At 44.9% G+C, this 22,921-nt stretch overlaps 1 long non-coding RNA gene across 1 annotated transcript; it reads right to left on the reverse strand.

The window, feature by feature from the left end:
- Nucleotides 1-1,874: 1,874 nt before the first annotated feature.
- On the reverse strand, nucleotides 1,875-22,644 carry LOC115476907. The gene is made up of 3 exons (XR_003943232.1): nucleotides 22,552-22,644; nucleotides 15,893-15,898; nucleotides 1,875-1,886 (listed from the first exon to the last, which is right to left on the reverse strand). It is a non-coding gene; the product is annotated as an uncharacterized LOC115476907 (long non-coding RNA).
- Nucleotides 22,645-22,921: the final 277 nt, after the last annotated feature.

The following is a 22,921-nucleotide window of genomic DNA, read 5'->3' on the forward strand; positions in this document are numbered from 1 at the left end:
GCATTACTAAACTGTTTGTTTTATTTTCTATTCCTTCCTTTCTTAATATTTCCTACCATTCTCTTTGCTTTGTTGAAACCCACAATCATTTTGAAATGTTGGTGCCTGTGCTGTAGAGGTAGTGATTCTGACCCTTCCCCAACAAGGAAATTATTTTAGCAATCACAGGCAACATTTAGGGTCCTTTTGCACTACAGCTGAATGTACATGTTAAGCTCATTTAGCATAGATCGTAATGTACAAAAGCCTAGCTAAGAGTTATAAAAACAAGTTTGTTATTGATAACATGAGCCATCTGGTTACTTTACTCAAGAACAGCTCAGATACTGCCCTTTACCCTCATTTAGTGTTCTTTAATTATATGTCAATAAAGGTAAAACCCTTTCTGGCTCTCAGCCATGTTTAGTCCATAAGCGAAACATGAGAAGCTTCTGGGTTTCATTAATGTTGCAGTGGGTCAAACGTCTAGGAAAAACAAGGCAATCATTGGTAAAGTTTTGGTCCCGATTCATTAAGGCTATTTTCCTACCATGGGAAAACCCATGGTGTATCAGGCCCTTGGCCTCTCTGCCTGAATTAAAGCCATTTATCTTTGTTCCTCCTTTTCCAAACATCAGAAAATTTGGCATGTAAACAAACAGTAAGTTACAGGAAAACTGTGTCTGCAAAACACAAAGATTTCTGTGTCCGTCCCACTACACACATACATGTATGCAAATGACAAGCACACTAACAAGAACATACAGAGACTCCAGTGCAAAACACCAAATTAGATTTTTTCAGTGGCAGATCTGGGGTATACAGTAAATCATTGGGTTCTCCTTTCCCCAACAACTGCCATGGGCCTCAATCTTCCTCCTAGTATCTCTTTCCCTTTGGCCTCAATCATGCATTCCACTCTCAGCAACTCCCCTTGGCTTCAATCACCCCTTCCACCCTAAAGCAACTTTTCTTGGCCTCAGTTATCCTCTCTACCCCTTTGTGTGTGTCTACTTTGCTTATGGAAAATAAGCCATGTAGGATTGAAAATGCAATCTCTGTGCATATTTGTAATGCTAACATAACATCCTGATGACATTTCATGAGCCAAGTTTGCTCTTCAATGTCTGTCTGTCAACTAGACTGCAAACTCCACAGACCAGAGGCTTTCTCTCCTATGTGTCTGTAAGTGCTATTTACAGCATACATCTTGTAGTGCTATATAAATGTATACTAGGTATTAGCAGTAATAGGACTAAGTAGTATTTTTACTCTCCAGACCGTAACAACTCCCTCTAAATGCAGACAGAAATATATATGTTCTGAATCAACACACATACTTCTAGAAGCCTTGCAAGATTTAAGAATCCACCGCCCATGTTCCTACTATCAAGGATGGTGCTGCATTCAAGTGGGATAGGCAAGTTCTGGAGATCTCCCAGGTGATTGAAACCATAGGATTGTAGCACCACCGCAATGGTGTGAATGTAAATGCAGGTGGTAGATTCCTGCGCACTTGAGAGGGAATGGTGGTGGTGGGAGGAGCCATTATACAGCTGACCCCCATCTCAGAATTTTCACAGTTGCACCCAAGTCCCAGGCCTCTACCCTCCTTACAGTCCTGGAAACAGAAATCGCACATCAATACCCAAGATACCCTAACACAGAGTCCAGTTCATCATGTTTTGTCCTGTTGTTGACACGGTGTTGGTCCTTTCATGGAACCTAGGATGTTCTTACTGCTGTTGGAGTCACAGAAAAAGTGGGAGAGCGACCAAGGAAGCCAGAGACTGGAGGATGTAGGAACAATGAATAATTTTATTAATAAATTTGGAGACTCGACACAACGTTGTGTTTCGGCCGTCAGGCCTGCATCAGGAGTCTTTGTGACAAGATATTGTCAAAGACTATCAATGATAGTTGTTCAAACGTAACGTTATAGTCTTTAAAAAGACTTTGTTGGGAAACAAGTGACCGTCAGGTACACAGCTAGCGCTGTCCGCGATGTGGTTCTCCCATACTTACTGCTGTTGGGGCTTCTTTGCTCTTCTCAAAGTACCTGGGACATTGATGCCACTCTTGATTTGCTTTGCCCCTATCATGGTATCTTAGGCTACTCCTGTCACTGTTGGTGTTGCTTTACCCCCTCACGATGCCTTGGGATCTTTCTGCCATTGATGATACTTCTTTGCCCCTATGCTGTGCCGTGGGTTAACCTTGCCACTGTTTGCCCATGTTGCCTCTGTCATTGTGCCACGGGATGTTTATGCCACTGTTTGTATCACTTTGCCTCCTTCTTGTTGATGTTGGATGCTGTTGCCTCTGTTGCTCATTAAGTTTCATAAAATCTGAATGCAAAACCCCAGTATTAGAGCTAAAAATAAGAACAATTTCTCTCCCACCCCCCCACCCCCTGCCATCATTGGCTTTAATGGAAATCAAAATAAAAGTCAGAACAAAATAAATGAAATAACCTAAAAATTTAAATGAATGAAAAGAAAGAAAAGAAAAATACATATTTCCATGCATATCCCCAGCAGTTTTGAATATACTGGATATAAATCCCAATCAGAAATTTGTTTACAAACAGTCCTCAAATGGAAACTGAGTCCTCAAATGGAAACTGTAACTAGGAGCTCCCCGGAGAGGACAAATTGAAATGACACTGGAGACTGCTGAAAATAGACAAGAAAAGATAGAATATTGGTTACCAATGATTTTCTCTTGTTGTTTGTCAATGAGAAAATGTTTATGTTTATTAAACTTTGGATATACTGACTTTTGGTGTCACAACCAAAGCTGTTTACATATCCATTAAAAAGAGATCAAGAATAATTATGATATGAAGAACAGAGGAAGAGACAAAAAAAGGGAGTGGGAAGAAAAAAAAGAACAAATTTCACCAGAGCTCCATAAACTATGTACCCCAAAGTCCCACCCTTCTAATAGTTAGTCATCAAGAGCTAGATTCTACAAATTGCGCCTTAATTTCTGCACAGAAATCAAAGTGTATTCTTCAAAGTATGCTTTAATTTAGGCATACGTTATAGAATAAGCCGAGGGCTGCTCTGCATGACTAAATTTAGTCATGGTCAATTATGTCAACTAAAACCTGGTGTAAATCCCCATGCTTAAATTAGGCGTGGAGCAAGTGCATTCTATAACAATGCGCATAGATTTTAGAAACACCCACCCATTCCACTCCCATAACCACGCCCACTTTTCAGCAATGAGACTTCAAATTTACATGCACTGTGTTACAAAATATGCTTAGCGAGGTGTGCGTGCAGCTCTTAATGCCAATTAGTTCTGATAATTGTTGTTTACATCCAATTAACAGTGCTGATTAGGTAGTTAAGCAATTTAGTTACACGTATTGTTATAGAATACGCTTCAATTTCTGCGCAGAAATTAAAAAGCCATATATAGAATTCCGGCACAAATGCTGATGTAAAGAAGCACAATGTGAGTCCTTTCTTAAATCTGTGTATGCTGAGCTCAAGTCTAAGAGATATAAGAAGGGATTTGCAAAGGTAGGATGAATGACAAGCACTTTCAGAACATGCTAAGTCTCGGGTAGGGAGAACCGATTGAGTTTGGTTCTGAGATCTCAAAGATCTTGAGATGCAATATGGAATGAGTCTATTCAAGGGACGGAGTGGTCTAGTGGTTAGGGTGGTGGACTCTGGTCCTGAGGAACTGAGTTCGATTCCCACTTCAAGCACAGCTCCTTGTGACTGTGGGCAAGTCACTTAACCCTCCATTGCCCCAGGTACAAATAAGTACCTGTATATGTAAGCTGCATTGAGCCTGCCATGAGTGGGAAAGCACAGGGTACAAATGTAACTAAAATAAAATAATCTGAATAAAAGGTTTCATGGGCCATAGCAAGAATTTTAAACTTGATATGGCATGCAATGGGTAGCTCTAGTAAATCAGACCTTTATGATGATTAGGAGGGAGTATCTCAAACTGTGAAACTATTAAAGGTGTTATCTTACTCTGCTACATGTAACGACTGCGCAATGCATTTTATAACTGCTTCTAAACTGCTGTAGGAGACACTGTAATCACAGGAGGTTAAAGTATGTCCTTTGCCCTGCGGAAGATGCCACTCAGCATTCAAGAATCCTTTGGTGTGCCGATGACTACAGCCAGGAAGACCATGCATTAGAGATCACTCAGTTCATCAAATTCATCTGAGGATCATGGGTCAGCAGGAAAAGAGATCAGTATGTTTACTGAATTGCAGTGGGCAACTGAGTTGGAGTCTAAGGGGTCCTTTTACAAAGGCACTCTAGCGGTTTTAGGGCACGCTAATTATTAGCATTTGCTAAACACTGCGATACCCATAGAAATATATGGAGAACTCATATAAGCTGCACTGGCTTCCTGTGAAGGACCGACTCACTTTTAAAATTTGCACTCTGGTGCACAAAATCATCTACGGTGAAGCCCCTGCTTATATGGACACCCTAATTAATCTGCCGCCTAGGAACTCTCACAAATCAGCTCGTTCGTACCTAAACCTCCATTATCCAGTTTTTTGTGGCCTCAAGTATAAGACCACCTATGCATCCTCCTTCTCCTATCTCAGCACTCAATTGTGGAATGGGCTGCCTCAATTGGTCAAACTTACTCCTGATCACCCGACCTTCAAGAAGCGCCTCAAGACCTTCCTTTTTGGTAGAGCATACGCTTCAAACCCCCCTGGCATCTCTTCCTTCTGAATTCCAACTGTCGTAGCAACATATTGTTCACCACTACTCTTTCCCCCTTTCCCTCCTTAGCTATTTCCCTTTCTCTCTTACGACATTGATTGTTTGTTTGCTGAATTGTTGTATGTTTTCATAGACTGTTGTACGCCACATTGAGCCTGCCCATGGGTGGGAATATTGTGGGATATAAATGCTATAAATAAATAAATAATGTTTAGTGCATGCTTATTTTTAGTGCGTGCTAAAATCTCTAGTGTGTCTTTGTAAAAGGACTCTTTAGTGGCCTAATTTGAAAGCATCAATAACTTTCCGGGTAAAATTTGCTTCCAAACTTAGGCCTTCTTTTACTAAGCTGCACTAGCAATTCCTGTGCAGCAAATAAAAGGAAGTCCATAGGAATTGAATGGGCTTTTTCTCATTTACCGAACAGGAATCGCTAGCGCTGCTTTGTAAAAGCCGCGCTAACGATTCCCACACGGCAAATGAGAGGAAACTCATAGGAATTCAATGGGCTTCCTCTCAATTGACACACCAGGAATTGGTAGCACAGCTTAGTAAAAGAGGCCCTTAATTCATTGACTGAAGGTATAGCTTGAGTGTATGCAGTTCTTTGGGGATTGTTTTTCTGCACTGTACATCTGTTAGAGATTTATAATGTTAGCGTAAGCAGAATGTAGCATTAGTTCTCGGTCAGGTATACTTGGCTAGCTAAGTTAAGTCAGTTTTCATAAGCAGCTGTAAATTATTGTGACAAATAGGAAGGCCATGCATTCTCTATGTCAGAACTTGCTGGAAAAGGCAGAATGGATGTGTTTGTGGATCAGTTTAATTAGACATAACCAGGCTCAGCAGTGTGCCTTCACAGGCTGATCATGTTATATTAGCACACTGAGCTGGCGTGGACAATGGTATTCACTTCAATGGAGGTAGTAGGCATGCAGATCTGTCTTATGCCTATTCCTTAGGGATATCCTGAAAACCTGACCCGTGTGAGGACTGGGGCTGAAGACCAAGGTGGGTAGGGATAAAATGTGTTTTTTCTGCTGAAGTATACCCAGCTGAACAATTGTGCTGCTTGAATCACTCATTTTTGATAGTCTGTTTATAAAGTTCAAATTACTTGTTACTTTGGCGTGCTGCCTCGTAAATATTTGGAACCTCTGCTGTAGGGCTGCCAGTATTTAGCTATGCAATTTCCAAATCCTTGGACATGCAGAATAAAATCTCCACTAATGGTCTTTTCATAAGTGCATTTGGATTAGATGAAGAATCACAAATCTACTTCTCATTAGTCACATTGTAAGCAAAACCGATCTACAGTTGGACAGTGTTATTTTAATCTCCCAAATCTCCTCTGTCATCCAGCCCATGACTTCTGCAGGATTCCCAAGAAGCTGTATTCATGGGCAAATTTCTGTACACATAGAGCACCCCGCAGGAGCAGAGGTCACAAAAAGGAAGGGAGGACAACCAGGAGACATCACCATTCATCTTTTTTTGCCATGGAGTCAGGTAGGTAACTTATGCTCAATGGTGATTGGTTGAAACACTAGTCTGTGCCTGGTCCTGGTTTTTTTCCTGCAATAAATTGGTCTCCATCATTATTTCTGCTCTACTGCACTTTTGTTCCTGCTGAATGGTGATTGGCAGCCAGTGAAGCCTTCAGCAGCAGATATGGAGCAAGAGAATTAGGTGCCTTAGGTGAACCTTCAACCTTATGACCTCCCCAAATTATTTTTTATGTCCCTAGCCCCCCTCCCAGGATTTTTTTATAAACTTAGCAATCATGATCATCCCATCACTCATCCCAGAGCAAGAGGAGACAGGGTAACGCTTCAAGCAGCGTTCCTGCAGTACCCCCTGAGACCGCTACCACTACTGCCATAACCGTTACCCAGATCCGGATGTAAAACACCATCTGGCCCAGACCACCAGACTCCAGCTCACGCATATCAACAACTGGATTACAAACAACCGCCAGCGTGACCGAGGAGAAGTGCCCGTAAAGAGAGATCACATCTCTTGCGCAGCCTCTCCCAGCCCTCCAAGTCCCCTGTTTCCTCGTGAGGAAGAGCCTTTAGCCTCTTTCTCCTCCAACTACCTACCTGAGGAAGAATATGCAGCGGTGAACCTGGAAAGCGTCTGAGGGATGAGCACCTGAAGGGAGAGCAAAACCTCGGCACTCCAACCATCCTTGGGCAGGTCCGGGGATCTTTAGTCTGAGCTTTCACTCCCATGCCCCCCCCCAGACTCCCAACAAGGGACAGCAAAGGTCAGAGGGGATTAAAGAGAACAGCAACACTGAGAAGGGAACCAAAAAGAAGGTCTATCTGGAGAGGCTTGCACACCCATGCTATTGTCATCGCCTGCCAAACCCTATCACTGCTTCTCAATCCTCCTGCATGGACAAAGAGGAACTCGCTCTTCTCATTGACACCACGCAGGAACAGCCATCATGCAAGCTTGACTTGGAATGTCCCACCCGGGGAAGTGACCATGACTACATCCTCCAGACTGGGAAATGGACTTCGCCACACCATACTCATCGTGAAAGCAGCTCTTCATTCCCTCCCACCCTGCCTCGAAGCTGCCCTAGGCCTCAAGGCATTCTCTAAGACTACCCACACTATCCTCTGAGTCGGGTATTCAGAGGGACGAAAATAGAGAAGTGGATTGTGAAAAGGTCCCTAGGAGAGGGAAGAGAGGACCAGTGGGAAGAGGTGTGAAAGCCTGGACTGTGGCAATCCTGTCATTTTCTATGGCTCATGGACCCCTGCTCTGAATTTTGATTGGCTGTGGGTTTGTGGAAAGGGATTTGGATTTAACTTAAACCTTTCTCAGTAGCTCAAGGCAAGTTACATTCAGGTACAGTAGGTATTTCCCCAACCCAACCCCCCCCCCCCCCCCCCCCGAAGCCCTGTAGAGCAAATTGTGTGTGCATATGGAGAGAGAAAAGACTAGGAAGAAGCTGGCGGCTGGCACAGGACCCCTGTAGTAATGGTGTCAGAACAGGTACAGCTCGGTGTTCTCAATAGGGTCTTTAAGAAGTGAAGGGGGACTGAAGATTAGATGAGAATTGTTACATTCCAAATTTCACATTGTTATATTCTAAGGAGTGCTAGTTAAGGATTAGAAACATTGTTATTTATTTACTGTTCAGCCACAAATGTAAAAGTGTTGTTGTTTTGGCATGGAATACATGCAATAAAGTATTTCATTATTAAAAGTTTTTTATTTGACTGAGAAGTGAGAGGGTGCTTTTTACCAAAAACTGGAAAAATTCCTAAATTTAGCTTATTTTCCTCTCTTGCTTTCTTGAGGGCAAGAGACGGGGTTAGTGTTCTTTTGTTCCCTCTCCACTCCTGAGCTCTGGGTTTCTGGAAGCGCCACCACGACTATTGACATCAGGCGAACCAGAACCTAGTGATCACCATACAACTAGCTCAGGCGTGGGGGAGGGGTTACAAAATTTGGCGTAGTCGGCAGGATTTCTTTCCTGAATTTGGGGGTGCCATTAGGGTAAATTGGTTAATTGCATGAAATTCTGTTAACCCCGAGAGTTTGTTACAGGTGGGGAAAAAATTCAGAGTGTCCAATTGCTGTTACAATAAAAAAAAATGAAGTAGTGAGGTGCCTTGGTTTGTGGGATGTGCCTTAGTTTGGGTGGGGTTGGAGAAAAGGAAAAGGGGGTAAGCTCTGTTTCCAGATGACCACTACCCTGAAGGAAATCTACAGAAGCTAGGTGAAGTTTGGGCAATGTAGAATCTGGAATCTAAGAAAAAAAATCGATTTGGGAGAGTTTGAGCTCAGCCAGTGGACCTGAGCAAGGATGGGACATGAAGCATATTTTGTCTTGGAGGGTACCTTGGAAGAATTTCGGAATTGGAATCGGAACACCAACGGCTACAATTCCTACTTTATTATGTTCGAGAGGTATCTGAAGTATTTGCAGTGGAGGAAAGAGAAGTTTGGTGAAAAAAAAGAAAAAACGTCAAAGGAAACCATTTATTTAAGTGGGAAGCTGGATGAAGAAGGAGAGCCTATGATCTTCACAAAGAGTGTGACTGATGGGCCTAGGAAAACTGTTCCACACACCAATTCCACTGTAATTCTTGGTGAGAAGCTCAAGACACAGTATCCTGTCCAGAGAAATTGGTGGAGAGAAGATTTTTCCATCAGCACCAATAACCCAGTGTTGCAACAAGGTCCAAGGGGCATGTCTGCAGTGAGAGAGTCCTGGAGACCAATTAGACCTGTGACTTGTTTCCGGTGCGGGCAACGTGGACATAAGAGTTAGCATTGCAACGCTTTGCTAGTTCTGGGAGAAGTGAAGGGACAGAAAACAGAAAAAGCATACTCTCAAGACCTGAGGCTGCTAAATGAGGAACATCCTAAGAAGGTATGGCAAGAATTTGCTGAAACCTCTTGGAGAGACCAGCTGAATATGGAAGAGAACGTTGTGCCTAAAGATTCTCAGAAACCAGAGTTGCAGAGTGGTTGTGTGAAGGCATCTGCATATCAAGGCTATTTGGTGTTGCAGTATCAGACTATCATAGAAACGGGTTCTGATAGTGTGAACAAGTGTGAAAAGCCTAACTGAGACATCTCTTCTGGGATGGAATCTGTTGGACAACAGTTGGAATGAGTTTCAGGAAACACACAAGAAACCTTGGGTCCAGGGAAGGAGTCGGCTAAGAAAATGGAGACTCTGATTCCAGCTGAGGAGACAGTTTTAGAGAATCTCTCGGTGCCCAGTATGGAGAGAAAGATCTCTGCAGAAGAAGGAATAAAAAAGGTGTTTGAGAATAAGAAGGCTGGAGTTCCAACAGAAGATACTCAGTGTAAGGAAGAGAGGAAGGAGGAGAATGCAGATATGAATACCTTGGGTCAGGCTGAAGAGTTGCAGGAGGAACTGTATGTAACAAATGTGGAACAGGACAAAATGAATCTTGACTTCCAAAAAATAAAAGAAGCAGGTCCCTCTGAAGTAATTGAGGCGGAAGTTGGTTTGTTGGCAGCTGTAAGTGAAGTGTGTACTGGGGAAGTGAAAGAAAAGGAAGCGGATGTGCTCCAAATATCGAGTTCCAGGGGGAGAAACATATTGGAGTATGAAGAACATGGGATAAATTCTATTGTAAAGAATAAAATATTTGATGTGGAGTTTGAGAAAGGTGGTGAAAATGAAGCAAGGGCTGAAAAATTGGTAAACACAGTAAAAGTGTTGAATACTAAGGTACTAAGGAAGAAAATTCCTTGGAGTAAAGGGAAAAAACAAAACAGAAATGACTACAGGTCAAAAGCAAGGCCAGAAGTAAATTATGACCAGAAAAGAGGAGTGAATTTAAAGACATTTTCTCTTAGGGGAATTTCTATAAGAAGGGTAATGAAGTTGCTGAGAAGAGAATTGGATCGTTGTGGTTGGAATTTTAAGAAAAGAAAGAAGGAACCAGCAGATGGAGCAGAAGCCAGTTGCCAAAAACATATATCACAATTGGCTGAAAATGAGATGAAGATCTCAACTGAAAAAAATAAAATCAAGACTTTCGTTCACTAAGGAAAAAAAATTAATTCCGAATGGGTAGTGGTTCGTCTGGAGGCAAGTTTGACTCCTTTTGCTTTTCCTCAAGATGAATATAAAAAAATGGCAATGGGAAAAAAGTGAGGAGATGATAGTAGTGAATGTGTCTGTGTTAGAACGGGAGTGGTGATGCAATAGTGGGGACAATATTGTTTTCTTTTAGCTAGGACGAATGTAACCCGAGGGGTTAACAAAATAAATAAAATTACTCAAGTTGTCCCAGGGTTCCATTTTGACCAGCAGCGCAGGTCCTTGGAATTTGCTGAGGGCTGAGCTTCTGTTGGCTTGGTAACAGTAGCTGGCAGTTAGAGTGAGTTTGATGGTCAAAGAGTGAGGAGGTGTTGTGGGTGAAGTGAGTGAGAGAGGGGTGATTTAAAGGTGGCAGTGAAAGCATTTTGTGGGATTTTGAGAAACAAACAGTAACAGAGGGTACAGAAGGGGTGATGGTGTATTTTACGGAGCAGTTTGTTTAATTTTTCTGGGTCTGGGAGTTTGGATACAGAGGTTATATGCCTGAAGGGGAAGCAGGTTTGGGGTGGTAATTAACTTATGTAAGAGAGTTTTGTGTGAGACTTGTGAATTTATTAAGGGTTTAACTAAAGGGGGAGGGCAAGGAAGTGTGGTTGTGCTATTGAATGTATGATAGTGAGATGGGATGTTGAATAGGGGTTAATGAAGGAAGGTTGAGAGTGTGAGTGAAAGACTGTCAAACTCATTGCATTAGCTTAAGGACAAAAAAATAAAATTATAGTGCAGGCCTGGAAGTCATGGAAGATTTAAATTATTTTTGTTTTGAAGTATTAGACGGCCACAGTCTACTGGTCTAAGCTTCACCACAGTTGAAAGATCCTTATTAAAAAGTCAGGGTAGGAAGGGTTTTGCTTCCATTTTATTTATTAAGAGTAAGGTTTAGGAGGAAGAGCTACACACCGGACTGAAGAATCCCTGATGACATCAAGGGCCCCCACGCAAGAGAGTCTACGCCTCCAAACTGATGGGAAATCATACTTCAGCTAAGTGACATTGGTTAAAAGTAAAGGAAAGCTTTTAAAAAGGAAGAAAGAAAATCATACTTACCTTGTTCCTCAGGGGTAGTGGATGAGCAGTCGGAGATATCTGTGAATAAAAGAAATAATACCCAAAGAATCAATTCTTAAGGGTTATAGCAAAAGAAAATATATTTCATATTTATTTTGAGAAATTGATGCATGCATAGTTGGGAGGATACTTATCTAATAAGTGTTCTTTAATGACGAAGGAGGTATCTACAGGGAGAAAACAAGTAAAATAAGGTTATTAATGGAAGACATGTTTGGAAGGATACAAAGTTAACATTGGGGGGGGGGGGGGGTGTTCTGATGTAAAGTGAAATTTATTTGTTGCTTATGCTACAATACATAAGAATGTTTTAAATAAACGTGTTATATTGTTTCAGAAAATCTCATTTTTCCTTATTGCCTCCTAAGAAATAGGGAGAAATCCTGAATTTAGTTTATATTTCCTCACCTATCCTTCGAGGGTAGGTGACGAGGTTAGTTTTTGTGGTCCTCTCCCCATTCCTGGGTGCTGGGTTCCGGAAAAGCTGCCACGACTACTGACATCAGGCTAGCTGGAATCCTGCTTCTACCTTACATCACACCCAGGCGTGAGGGAGTGGAGCTACAATAAGAATACTGGAGACAGAGAATGTGACCTCAGATGAACTGTACTCGGTACACCACACTAAGCCTGAGCAGCAACTGAAGAAAGCGGCTTAGCAGTGTCTGTATAGAATCACAATCTAGACCAGTGGCGTAGCCAGACAGCCAATTTTGGATGGGCCTGAGCCCAAAGTGGGTGGGCACAATATTTTCTCTGCCCTACCACAAAATATAAATACATTAGCTAATAAGGATCCTCAAACTCTGTCAGCTGAAGACTTTCTCTGAAGGTGGCCAGAACTCCCTTTTACCAAACTTGACAGGCAGTAGTAACATCCGTAAGCCACTGATGCCAGCACCCTATGCGTGCTTAGCTGTCGGTGACTCAAGCATGCTGTCACTGACTGCAGAGCTTGGTAGAAGGAAGTTATGGCCGTCTTTGGAGGAAGTCCTCAGCTGGGGAGGCTTGGGATCCCTACCAGCTATACAGCAAGGGTCAGAACTGGTGTTAGACATGCTAGGGCCCCCTCCCTGATCCCCTCTCCTCCCTGCCTTCCCTCCAATTTCCCAACCTGCCATTACTGTCACACCAACAGACCCTCACCAAATACAGAACATGGGATCGCGTATCAGAAATAAAAATATTTAGACAAAAATTGAACTCGGAACCCCAAAAAAGTTAAACTTAGCATGTACTTCAACACTGGAGAAATAAAAACAGAAATGCATTTCCTTTCTCCTGAACACGGTACAAACACATTTGCTATGTAGATTTCCCAAAGCCAACATATTCCATTTAAAACATTCAAAATACATTGTTTTCTACCTTTGTGGACTGGACATTGTAATTTTCCATCATGTTGGTTGCAGCTTCTTTTCTGCTTTCCTTTCTGTCGTCTTCTAATTCTCTTTCAAGCGGCTACTGTCCATTTGTCTTCTTTTAACTTCACTACACATGCTTCTGACATATTGACTTCTTATTTTTAGCTCTTTCCTCTCTTTTTTCTTCTTTCTGCCTTGCTGTCAACTCAAATTTCACCCTCTCACTGTTCGCCTCATTTTTAGTTTACAGCTACCTATCAGATTTTCATCTTTTTCTCTCACCTACTAGCTTTTCCATTTCCCCATCTCACTCCTTCCTCAGCCCTCCATTCCCTTTCATTACCATATTTCTATCCTCTGTAATCACTATCTTTTTATTTATTTCCTTGCCACCCTCTTCCTCTCCTTCCTGGCCTCTCCCACATGGTTCCACCATCTTCCTTCCCTCCACCCTTGTAGCCCAGCATCTGCTCCCTCTTTCTCCCCACCCCACTCTTGTAGCCTTACATCTCTCTGCCCCTTCTCTCTTCCCTCCTGCCCTCTCCCCCATGTTCCAACATTTCTCCCTCTCTCTTCCCTCACTCCCACTGTCCGGCACCTCTCTATAACCCTTCTGCTCCTGAATCCAACATCTCCTCCTTTCTTCCCTCTCCACCGCCTGTGTTTTTCTCTCCCTCTCATTCACCCCCAGGTCCAATATATCTCCCTCTCTCCCACGTTCTACCATTTCTCCCTCTCTTGTGCCATGGGTCCAACACTTCTCTTCCCCCCTCCCCCCCATGCAGCATTTTCTCTCTTCCTCCCTTCCACTGCCGTGCCATGTCCAACATTTCTGCCTCTCCCCCTCCCTTATGCCCCATCCAACATCTCTCGCTTCCCCCTACAATATCTCTTCCTGCCCTCCATCCAACATCTCTCGCTTCCCCCTACAATATCTCTTCCTGCCCGCCACCATCATGTCCAATTTTTCACCATCTATCTTCTCCTCCTCACCAACATTTACCATCTCTCCCTCCCCACTACCCCCCTATGTCCAACATTTCTCCCTCTCTTGTCCCTCTCCCCTCCCCATGCAAGATTTTTAACTTTCTTACCCCTCTCTACCCTATGTCCCACAATTCTGTCTCTCTTGCCCCTCTCCACCTCATGCCCCCCCCCCCCCCCCCCCCATGCAGCATCTATCCTATGGAGACCTCCCCCAACTCTCCCTCTCTTCAATGGGGCACCACTCTTAAAAGGCTGAGCTCCAATCCTGCTTCCCAGACGCTGCCTACCTACCACCACCACGATCCAGCATGTACCTCCCGTTTCAGCAGCAGCGGTAGCGATTCATGCTGCTGCTGCTGCTGCTGCTTCGTTCTAACCCAGAAGCGTCTCCTCTGCCGAGCGCCCACGTCCTGCCCCAGCAGAAACAGGAAGTTGTAATAATGGGGGCGGGACGCTGCACGCAGAGGAGACGCTTCCGGGTTAGAACGAAGCAGCAGCAGCATGAATCGCTACCGCTGGTCCGCGCTGCTGCTGAAACGGGAGGATCGTGGCGGCGGTAGGTAGGTAGCATCTGGGAAGCGCTGCAGTGGGCCAGAGGGAGGCAGATGCAGGTTCGGGGGGGAGCTCAGCCTGCTGCCGTTCAAACGAAGGTGCTCTGCTGGGTGGGCCTGAGCCCAAACTGGGTGGGCCTAGGCCCACCCAGGCCCACCCGTGGCTACGCCCCTAGACAGCTATCATCTGGGGATCAAGAGGATGCAGGCAAGTGGCCAACACCAACTGAGTATCTCTGACACTGGGACTGCCCTCTTTCAATCATGCAATGGGTCATTTCATACAATTTATCAATGTTTATGAAAAGTCTGCAGCAGCAGCTGGAAACTTCACTACACCAGTAGAGGTGAATGCCATGAGCAGAGGGTTATAGGAACTGTCTCTGGCTGGGGCGTGGGGGTGCTAGCTATTAATGTAGGCAATTCACAGCTTCATTTGGTATAGCAACCAGTGATGTATGAGCCATAGGATGGAACATGGTGAGTAGATGGGGAAGCTGAAAGCCTCACATTGCCAGCACCAACCCATCCTGCAAGATCCTATGCAAATGTTACTGTACTAGTTCCCAAGAATTGACTGCTGGTCTGGTGGGGAGGGAGGCCTTGTATGCTTACTATAACACTTTCTGGAGGAGGAATTGGAGCACAGTCTACACAGTGTGCTGCTGGCTGAAGGGTCAAAATCTAGACATTTTAGTGCTCTTGTTGGCTTCCAGAAACTACCTCAATATTCTGTTTAGTTCAGAAAAAATAATCCCGACTGTTTGCATAGGGGAGCTGGTTGGTATAACAATATGAGAAAGAAAGACTGCATATACTGTTTCATTAATTGACTTTAAACTCAAAAAGCAGACAGACTTCAGTTTCATTATCTTTTTCAAATTCTCTACAGACACCTGTTAATTGTTATTGCCTGTACCTGGGTTAGATCATTCCCACCGCCTCTCACGTGGTACACCACATGTTCCTACATCTCTCCAAATAATCAAACCTATCTGCCAAATACTGGAAGGATACTACCTGTCCTAATGGGTTGTGTTCTTCTCTTTTTTTTTTACACAACACTTTTCTTGTGTGCCATTGGGCCTCTAGCTCAGTTGGAATCAGGGATGGGCTCTTAACTCCAATATACCTGGTCTAGTCATTACAGAAAACAGTCCTCAGCCATGCACAAGGGCTCATCCTGGAACCCTATTTATTTATTTATTTGGATTTTGCTTACACCTTTTTCAGCAGTAGCTCAAGGTGAGTTACATTCAGGTACACTGGATATTTCTCTGTCCCAGTAGGGCTCACAATCTAAGTTTGTACCTGAGGTAATGGAGGGTTAAGTGACTTGCCCAGGATCACAAGGAGCAGCAGTGGGATTTGAAGCAGCCACCTCTGGATTGCAAGACTGTTGCTCTAACCACTAGGCCACTCCTCCATTCCACTACCCTATTATCAGAAGCCCTAAATTTGGCCACTAGCTGTCATCCTTAAGTCATGACCACGATTCTCCCTCCCTCCACTGGGGCTGCAGATGCTGTCTCTTCAGTATCCCTAGCCCCAGCCAAGCTGGGGAGTAGAAATCCCGGATCAGACATTAGACCATGGACCTTTTGCATGGCAATGCACCACGAACTAGCCCCTCTCATTACTTTCATAACTTAAATAAGGGTTTCCTAGAGTCTTTAGGTAATGAGCAACAGTTCTTTCTAACTTTTGTCCCAATGCATTCTATGAAATGTATTTTGGATTCCTCATGCAGTGCAATGTGGAATTTGGGCCCATCACACAAATGAGTCAACACATCTCTGCTGACTCATAGCCAGCTAGCAGTACTAGCACATTACATTTTAAACAGATCTTAAATCTGTGTTTAGTTAACATTGCTTGTCACTATTTATACTTATGTGGAGTACTTCTCATATTATCTGTCAGAAATTGTGTAAAGCCATCTTGAGCACCTTGTTCAGCACATTACAGCACTGAGGCTGCAACTAGAAATATAAGCTTTACTGATTGATTCTGTGTGCTTCCCTGGTCAATATGGGAAACTATTTTCAAAGGGATCAAGCCAACCAAGTAAAGAATTTCCCACTTATAGATCTGGCAGGGTGAAAAATTGCATCCCAGGGAGCAGCTGAAAGTTTGAGCTTGCTTTTGCAACATATATAATTTAATCCAGATTTGAAAAGAGGCGTTCTCGCAGGGACAAAGTGCACAAGTACGTTCTCATCCAAACAATTGCAAATAAATTTTCATAGAGTCAGAGAAACTAAATGAATTCTCTGTAAACTTGGAGGATGTAATGGGTGAGTTCTACAAACTAAAGAGTAGTAAATCACCTGGACCGGATGGTATTCATCCCAGCGTATTAATAAAACTGAAAAATGAACTTGCAGAGCTACTGTTAGTAATATGCAATCTATCCCTAAAATCAGGTGTGGTACCGGAAGACTGGAGGGTAGCCAATGTTACGCTGATTTTTTAAAAAGGTTCCAGAGGAGATCTGGGAAATTATAGACCGGTGAGTCTGATGTCAGTACTGGGCAAAATGGTAGAGGCTATTATTAAGAATAAAATTACAGGGCACATACAAGAACATGGGCTGATGAGACCAAGTCAACACGGATTTAGTGAAGGGAAGTCTTACCTCACCAATCTACTGCATTTTTTTGAGGGGGTGAACAAACATGTGGATAATGGGGAGCCGGTGGATATTGTGTATCTGGATTTTCAAAAGGCATTTGACAAAGGGCCTCATGAAACACTCCAGAGGAAACTGGAGAGTCATGGGATCGGAGGTAGGGTATTACTATGGATTAAGAACTGGTTGAAAGCAGTGGCGTAGCTACATGGGGCCAGGGCCCCCATAGATTTGCCCCTGGACACCCCCTGCCGACGACCCTCTCGATCCCCCCTCCCACCGCCAACCCGCCGTCGCCTGCCTTTGCTGGCGGGGGACCCCAACCCCCGCCAGCCGAGGTCCTCTTCTTCTCGCAAAAGGCTTCCTTCTGTTTCTGACGCCCTGCACGTACAACGTGCAGGATGTCAGACTCACAGAACGAAGCCTTGCAGATCAGCTGATCTGCAAGGCTTTGTTCTTTGAGTTTGACGTATGTGCAGGACGTCAGAAACAGAAGGAAACTTTTCGCGAGAAGAAGAGGACCTCAGCTGGCAGGGGGTTGGGGTCCCCCACCAGCAAAAGCAGGCGATGGCGGGTTGGTGGTGGGAGGGGGGATCGAGAGGGTCATCAGCAGGGGGGGGGCAAAGTTGGTGGTGGCAGCAGCGGGGTCGGCAATGGTGGGGTGGGTGTCGGCAATGGCGGTGGCGGGGGGGGGGGGGGGTCGGTGGCGCCGGGGAGGGGGGACTAAAATGTGCCCCCTCACCTTGGGCTCTGGACCCCCCCTCCCGCCGAAGTCTGGCTATGCCCCTGGTTGAAAGATAGGAAGCAGAGATAGGATTGAATGGTCAGTATTTTCAATGGAGAAGGGTAGTTAGTGGGGTCCTGCAGGGGTCTGTGCTGGGACCGCTGCTTTTTAACATATTTATAAATGACCTAGAGATGGGAGTAACTAGTGAGGTAATTAAATTCACAGATGACACAAAATTATTCAGGATTGTCATCTACCACTACTACTACTACTTATCATTTCTAAAGCGCTACTAGACGAGTCGCAGGAGGAGTGTGAAAGATTACAGGAGGACCTCGCGAGACTGGGGGATTGGGCGTCCAAGTGGCAGATGAAGTTCAATATTGACAAGTGCAAAGTGATGCATGTGGGTAAGAGTAACCCGAATTACAGCTATGTCATGCAAGGTTCCGCATTAGGAGTCACAGACCTAGAAAGGGATCTGGGAGTTATCGTGGATAACTCTGCTGCGGCGGCTAAGAAAGCGTACAGAATGTTGGGTATTATTAGGAAAGGGATGGAAAACAAACACAAGGATGTTATAATGCTGTTGTATCGCTCCATGGTGCGACCGCACCTCGAATATTGTGTCCAATTCTGGTCGCCGCATCTCAAAAAAGATCTAAAGGAATTGGAGAAGGTGCAGAGAAGGGCAACGAAATTTATAAAAGGGATGGAACGACTTCCCTATGAGGAAAGGCTGAGAAGGTTAGGGCTCTTCAGCTTGGAGAAAAGGCGGCTGATGGGTGATATGATAGAAGTCTACAAGATAATGAGCGGAGTAGAGCAGACAGATGTGAAGCATTTGTTTACACTTTCAAACAACAATAGAACCAGGGGACACAAGATGAAGCTAGAATATGGTAGATTTAAAACAAACAGGAGAAAGTTTTTCTTTACTCAGTGTGTAGTTGGACTCTGGAACTCGTTGCCGGAAAATGTAGTGACAGCAGCTGGCCTTACGGAGTTTAAAGGGGGTTTGGACAGATTCCTGAGGGAAAAGTCCATTGACCATTATTAAAAATAAATTTTTTTTTTTTGGGGGGGGGGGGGGGGGTTGCCGGGTTCTCGAAGCCTGGATTGGCCGCTGTCGGAGACAGGATGCTGGGCTTGATGGACCATTGGTCTTTTCCCAGTATGGCGGTGCTTATGTTCTTATGTTCTTAAATATAGAAATATGTCGGCAAATAAAGGCCAAATGGCCCACCCAGTCTGGGCAGTGCTTCCCAATCTTTTTGTGGCTGTGAACCCCATGGTTGTAGCCAACTAAAATTGTTTGACCCCCATGGAGGTGGAGAATAATGATGGAGAACTCATCTAGATTGTGACCCCAAAGGCAAGTTTTGTGAGAAAGTCTGGCTTAGGGGACCTTTTACTAAAGGGCGTTAAGCTCCGATACACTCTGTAGCTGGGTCACCCCTCCAGGACCCAGCCAGGCTCGACCCTGCTTAGCTGCCTCCTCCTTCACACGGCTGTTGCCTCACTCCACAGCAATCTGGTTGCTCTGAGCCTCAGCTCCAGGCCCTGGGAATTTTCAGGACTTCTTCCCCCCTCTGTTCCTTGCACAGAGGCACATCCACAGCCCAACGTTTACAAGTAAGAGAGCTTTATTTTCTTGCTTCCAGTTAACATAAACGCCCAGGAACACCTTAACTCCAGGTTGTTCAGGCTTGCTGCCCCAAAGCACAATTCAGGTTTAAAACAGTCCATATAACTTCACTTCACTTTAGCCAAAATTACTTATTTTAGGGAACAGTACATTATCAGAAAGAAAACACAGTAGCTTGGTAGGTTGCAGGCCCAGACCTTTTCAGTATGAAACAGTTTACACAGTCTTTCTTACAGCATAGCTACACAGCTTTGGTCCCACCTGGTTCAGACTGGGGTTTCAATTGTGCCCAGCCCTTTTTCTCTCCCAGGGGCTGCACCTGTTTCCTTTTTAGTAGAGATCTCCCCCCAGCGCCTCAGTCTCTCTCCTCTGGTCTTCCACCAGTCTCTCCAAGGCACAGCTAGCCACCCTCCTACAGCAGCTTTTTGGGTTTCAGCCAGAGTGCCAATCTCCATCTGTGTCACGTCTGTGGCCGTGACCACCCTCAGCCTTACCTTCTTTCTGGGGGTCAGCAGCTCTGCTGGCTTCTGTCTATGTTTGTGTTAGTCTTGTCTCTGTCCTGGTGTGCTGGCTGCTTCCAGCATGAACCTGATTGCTTCACTAGACCTCACCTGTGGGGGCTATGTCTCTCTAGGGAGCCAGCATCTAAGATGGCTGCCACCGGCTCTGTGCCAGCTTCCAAGATGGCTCCTGCTTGTCTTTCCTGTGGGCTCACTTCCTATGTGTGTCAAGCCTCTCTTTGGGGTCAGTGTACTTCCTGCTTCTGTCCTGCTGCTGGTGACTTATCAGTGAGAGCCTTCATAAGGAAGTGCTGTGCTTGCAGTCAGGGCCTTTGCTTAAGTGTTATGCTCTTAGGCCAGGTCAGGTTAGTATGTGTCTGCTGCACTACTGTTTAGCCTCTCTCTGGGTTCCAGCCCAGTTTCTTTCTGTGTCTCTGTTGTCCTTCTGTGTGTGTGTGTGTGTGTGGGGGGGGTCTTCCCTGCCACTGTCTGTCTGTGGACGGTGGGTCCTTCCTGGCTTACCCTGTGTTTGGGGTGAAGCCTCTGCTCCAGACTTACCCTGTGTTGGGGTGAAGCCTCTGTTCCTGGCTTACCCTGGGTTGGGGTGAAGCCTTTGTCTGGGTTTGTTCTCTGTCTGTATGCGAAGCCTCAGCCTTTGTGGGTTCCCCAGTCAGTGTGTGGAACGGCTGTGGCTTCAGACCCTTGGCCTGTTCTTCCTGGTTACTCTGTTTGCTGTGCTGTCTGCCCAAGACCCTTGGCCTGTTATTCCTGGTTTGCTCTCTTTACCCTGAACCCTGCCTTGCCTAGCCTGTGTGCCTACCCTGCTTGTATATCCGGAGGGTATATTCTGAATCCTGTATCTATCTGGCTAGTGTGTTTTCCTGGGTGATTATTCCTGTATCTTGTCTCCACCTAGCTAGAGGGTTTACCCTGTGGGTATTCCTGGATCCCCGTTCTGCCTAGTGTGTTGCTGCCCTAGTCCTTGCTCCTGCTAGCTTCTATACGCCTTGTGTTCCTTGGTCTGTCTTCTGGGTCTTGCTAGTGGCTGTGCAGCAGCATACTGTCTGAGTCTAGTTCCGTGCCCTGTCACCCTCGTGTATCCCAGACCCAGGGTGGGTCCTCTGGATCTTCAGTTCCTGCCTTATCCTGCAAGTCCTGCCGGCCGCCTGCACTTCAGAGCTCAACTCCGGAGGAACGGTGGCTAGGTGCAGGTGAAGCTGTTCCTGTCTCATCTGTTCTAGTTGCCTGCCTTGTACTACTCCAGTCCAGAGTTCTAGTACTGCTCTTCTGTTTTTCCAGTCTCGAGGTGGCCTTGCCTGCCGCTCCTTGGCAGTGGCCCAAGGGCTCACGAACTCCAGTCCTGCCTCGAGGACCTGACAGAATGCCAAGGCCCTCGAGAACGCAACAATCTGTTCCTCCTCTAGTCCTTCAGTAACCTCCATTTTATCCTCCTCTTCAACTTCCCCCGCCCCCAACCTCTCCAGCTGGCCTTCATCACCTTCCTCAGAGACCATTTCCCAATCTTCTATCTCCTCCCCTAACTCTTGCACAGCCGGGTGGGGAAGAGAGGGATTCTGGGACTGGTAGTTCCTCCTCTTCTTCCTTAACCCGGCCAACCTCTCTGCCTCCGGTAGCGCAGCTTTCTGAATGTGGGTGTTGTGCACATGAAGTCTGCCCCGTTGGGGTTCCCCGGCTGCCTGCACCCCCCTTCTGCGTGCCTTCCCGGATCCCCTTTCACCTACCCTCTCACAATGCCCACCCCTGGATTCTATATAAGTTGCCCAAATTTGGGTGCACAGGGCAGATGCATGCATAAATTAATTAGTTCATGAGCCATTAACAATCAATTATTGGTGTTAATTGGCATTAATTTGGGCTTCTGCTCGCATCTGCCTATGCGCTGTTCCATAATGCTGTACACCCAAAGTGTCTCGCACACAACCCAAAAGGGGTGTGGCCATTGGAAGGGCATGGGGGGGGGGGTCAGGTGTGTTCCAAAAATGCAGGTGCACTTATAGAATACCAGGGATTGTGCGCCCAACATGTGCACCAGGTTTCAGCAGGCGTAAGTCCTCGTACCCAAAGTCGGGTGTGGGAATCCACGCTAAGCGTTATTCTATAAAAGGTGCTCAGCCCGGAGCGTTCTTTAGAGGATAGCACTTGATGCTGATTTTTCCCAGCGCCTAATTTTGAAGTACGTAATGGTTGAACGCAAGAATCCCATGGAGAATACGACACAAAGTCAAAAAAAGCAAGAAACGGAAGAAGGCCCAGCAGACAATGAGACTTAAAAAATGTACAAGAATACTTTAATTTGTATACTATATAAAACAGTTTGTTTTTTCTTATTTATTTATTTATTTGTGGCACTTGTATCCCACATTTTCCCACCAATTTATGTGTGGAACACTCCTCATTGGTTGCTGTTGCTGAGTCTTTTTATGAAATGTGTGGTAGCCTGCTGCTATCTTCTGGAAAGTACTTTAACTTTTGAGTAAAAAACATTGCTGGGTTTTTTTTACCTGCTATAGTGCCATAGTCATTTGACCATCAACTGCATATGATAGGTTTATTCACTTGTTTTTAACCACATACAGGTCCTTCAATGATTGATTTCATTTATCATATTTTCTATGTGATCGCATTCTTTTCACATTTTTTAAAATAATTTTTTATTGTGTATGATTTTAAGATTTCACATTACTGATTTTAATACATGATTTTAAGATTATTTGTCTTATTTATGTATCTGTTTTTACTTACATAGACTCTGAGGCAGGCACGTATGTTCCGAAACACGGTACCATGTCGAGTCACCTTAAATAAACACCTATAATTTCACTTTGGAGTCCTGAATCTGTTATTGAAGAGCCTGAGCCAGATCCCACTCCTCGTTTTTAGACTTTGTCTACTCAGTGGGACCATTGTGTTCTTTCCACTTCTTGTGGTTTCATTTGCACAGGAAAATAGTGTATACACCATTTAACCTTTTGGTGATGAAGATCACAGCATAGCCTCCGACGCAGCCCCTTTGGGTGAAACACGGCCTGTGTCGGTCGTTCTATTAGGTTGAAACCCTACAATAAAGATTTATTTGTACCTACTATTGATCTGCTTTGTTTGTTTCCACTTAGGGGGT

This window comes from Microcaecilia unicolor, chromosome 8 (genome assembly GCF_901765095.1).
Source record: "Microcaecilia unicolor chromosome 8, aMicUni1.1, whole genome shotgun sequence".
In the NCBI taxonomy this organism is placed as follows: domain Eukaryota; kingdom Metazoa; phylum Chordata; class Amphibia; order Gymnophiona; family Siphonopidae; genus Microcaecilia; species Microcaecilia unicolor.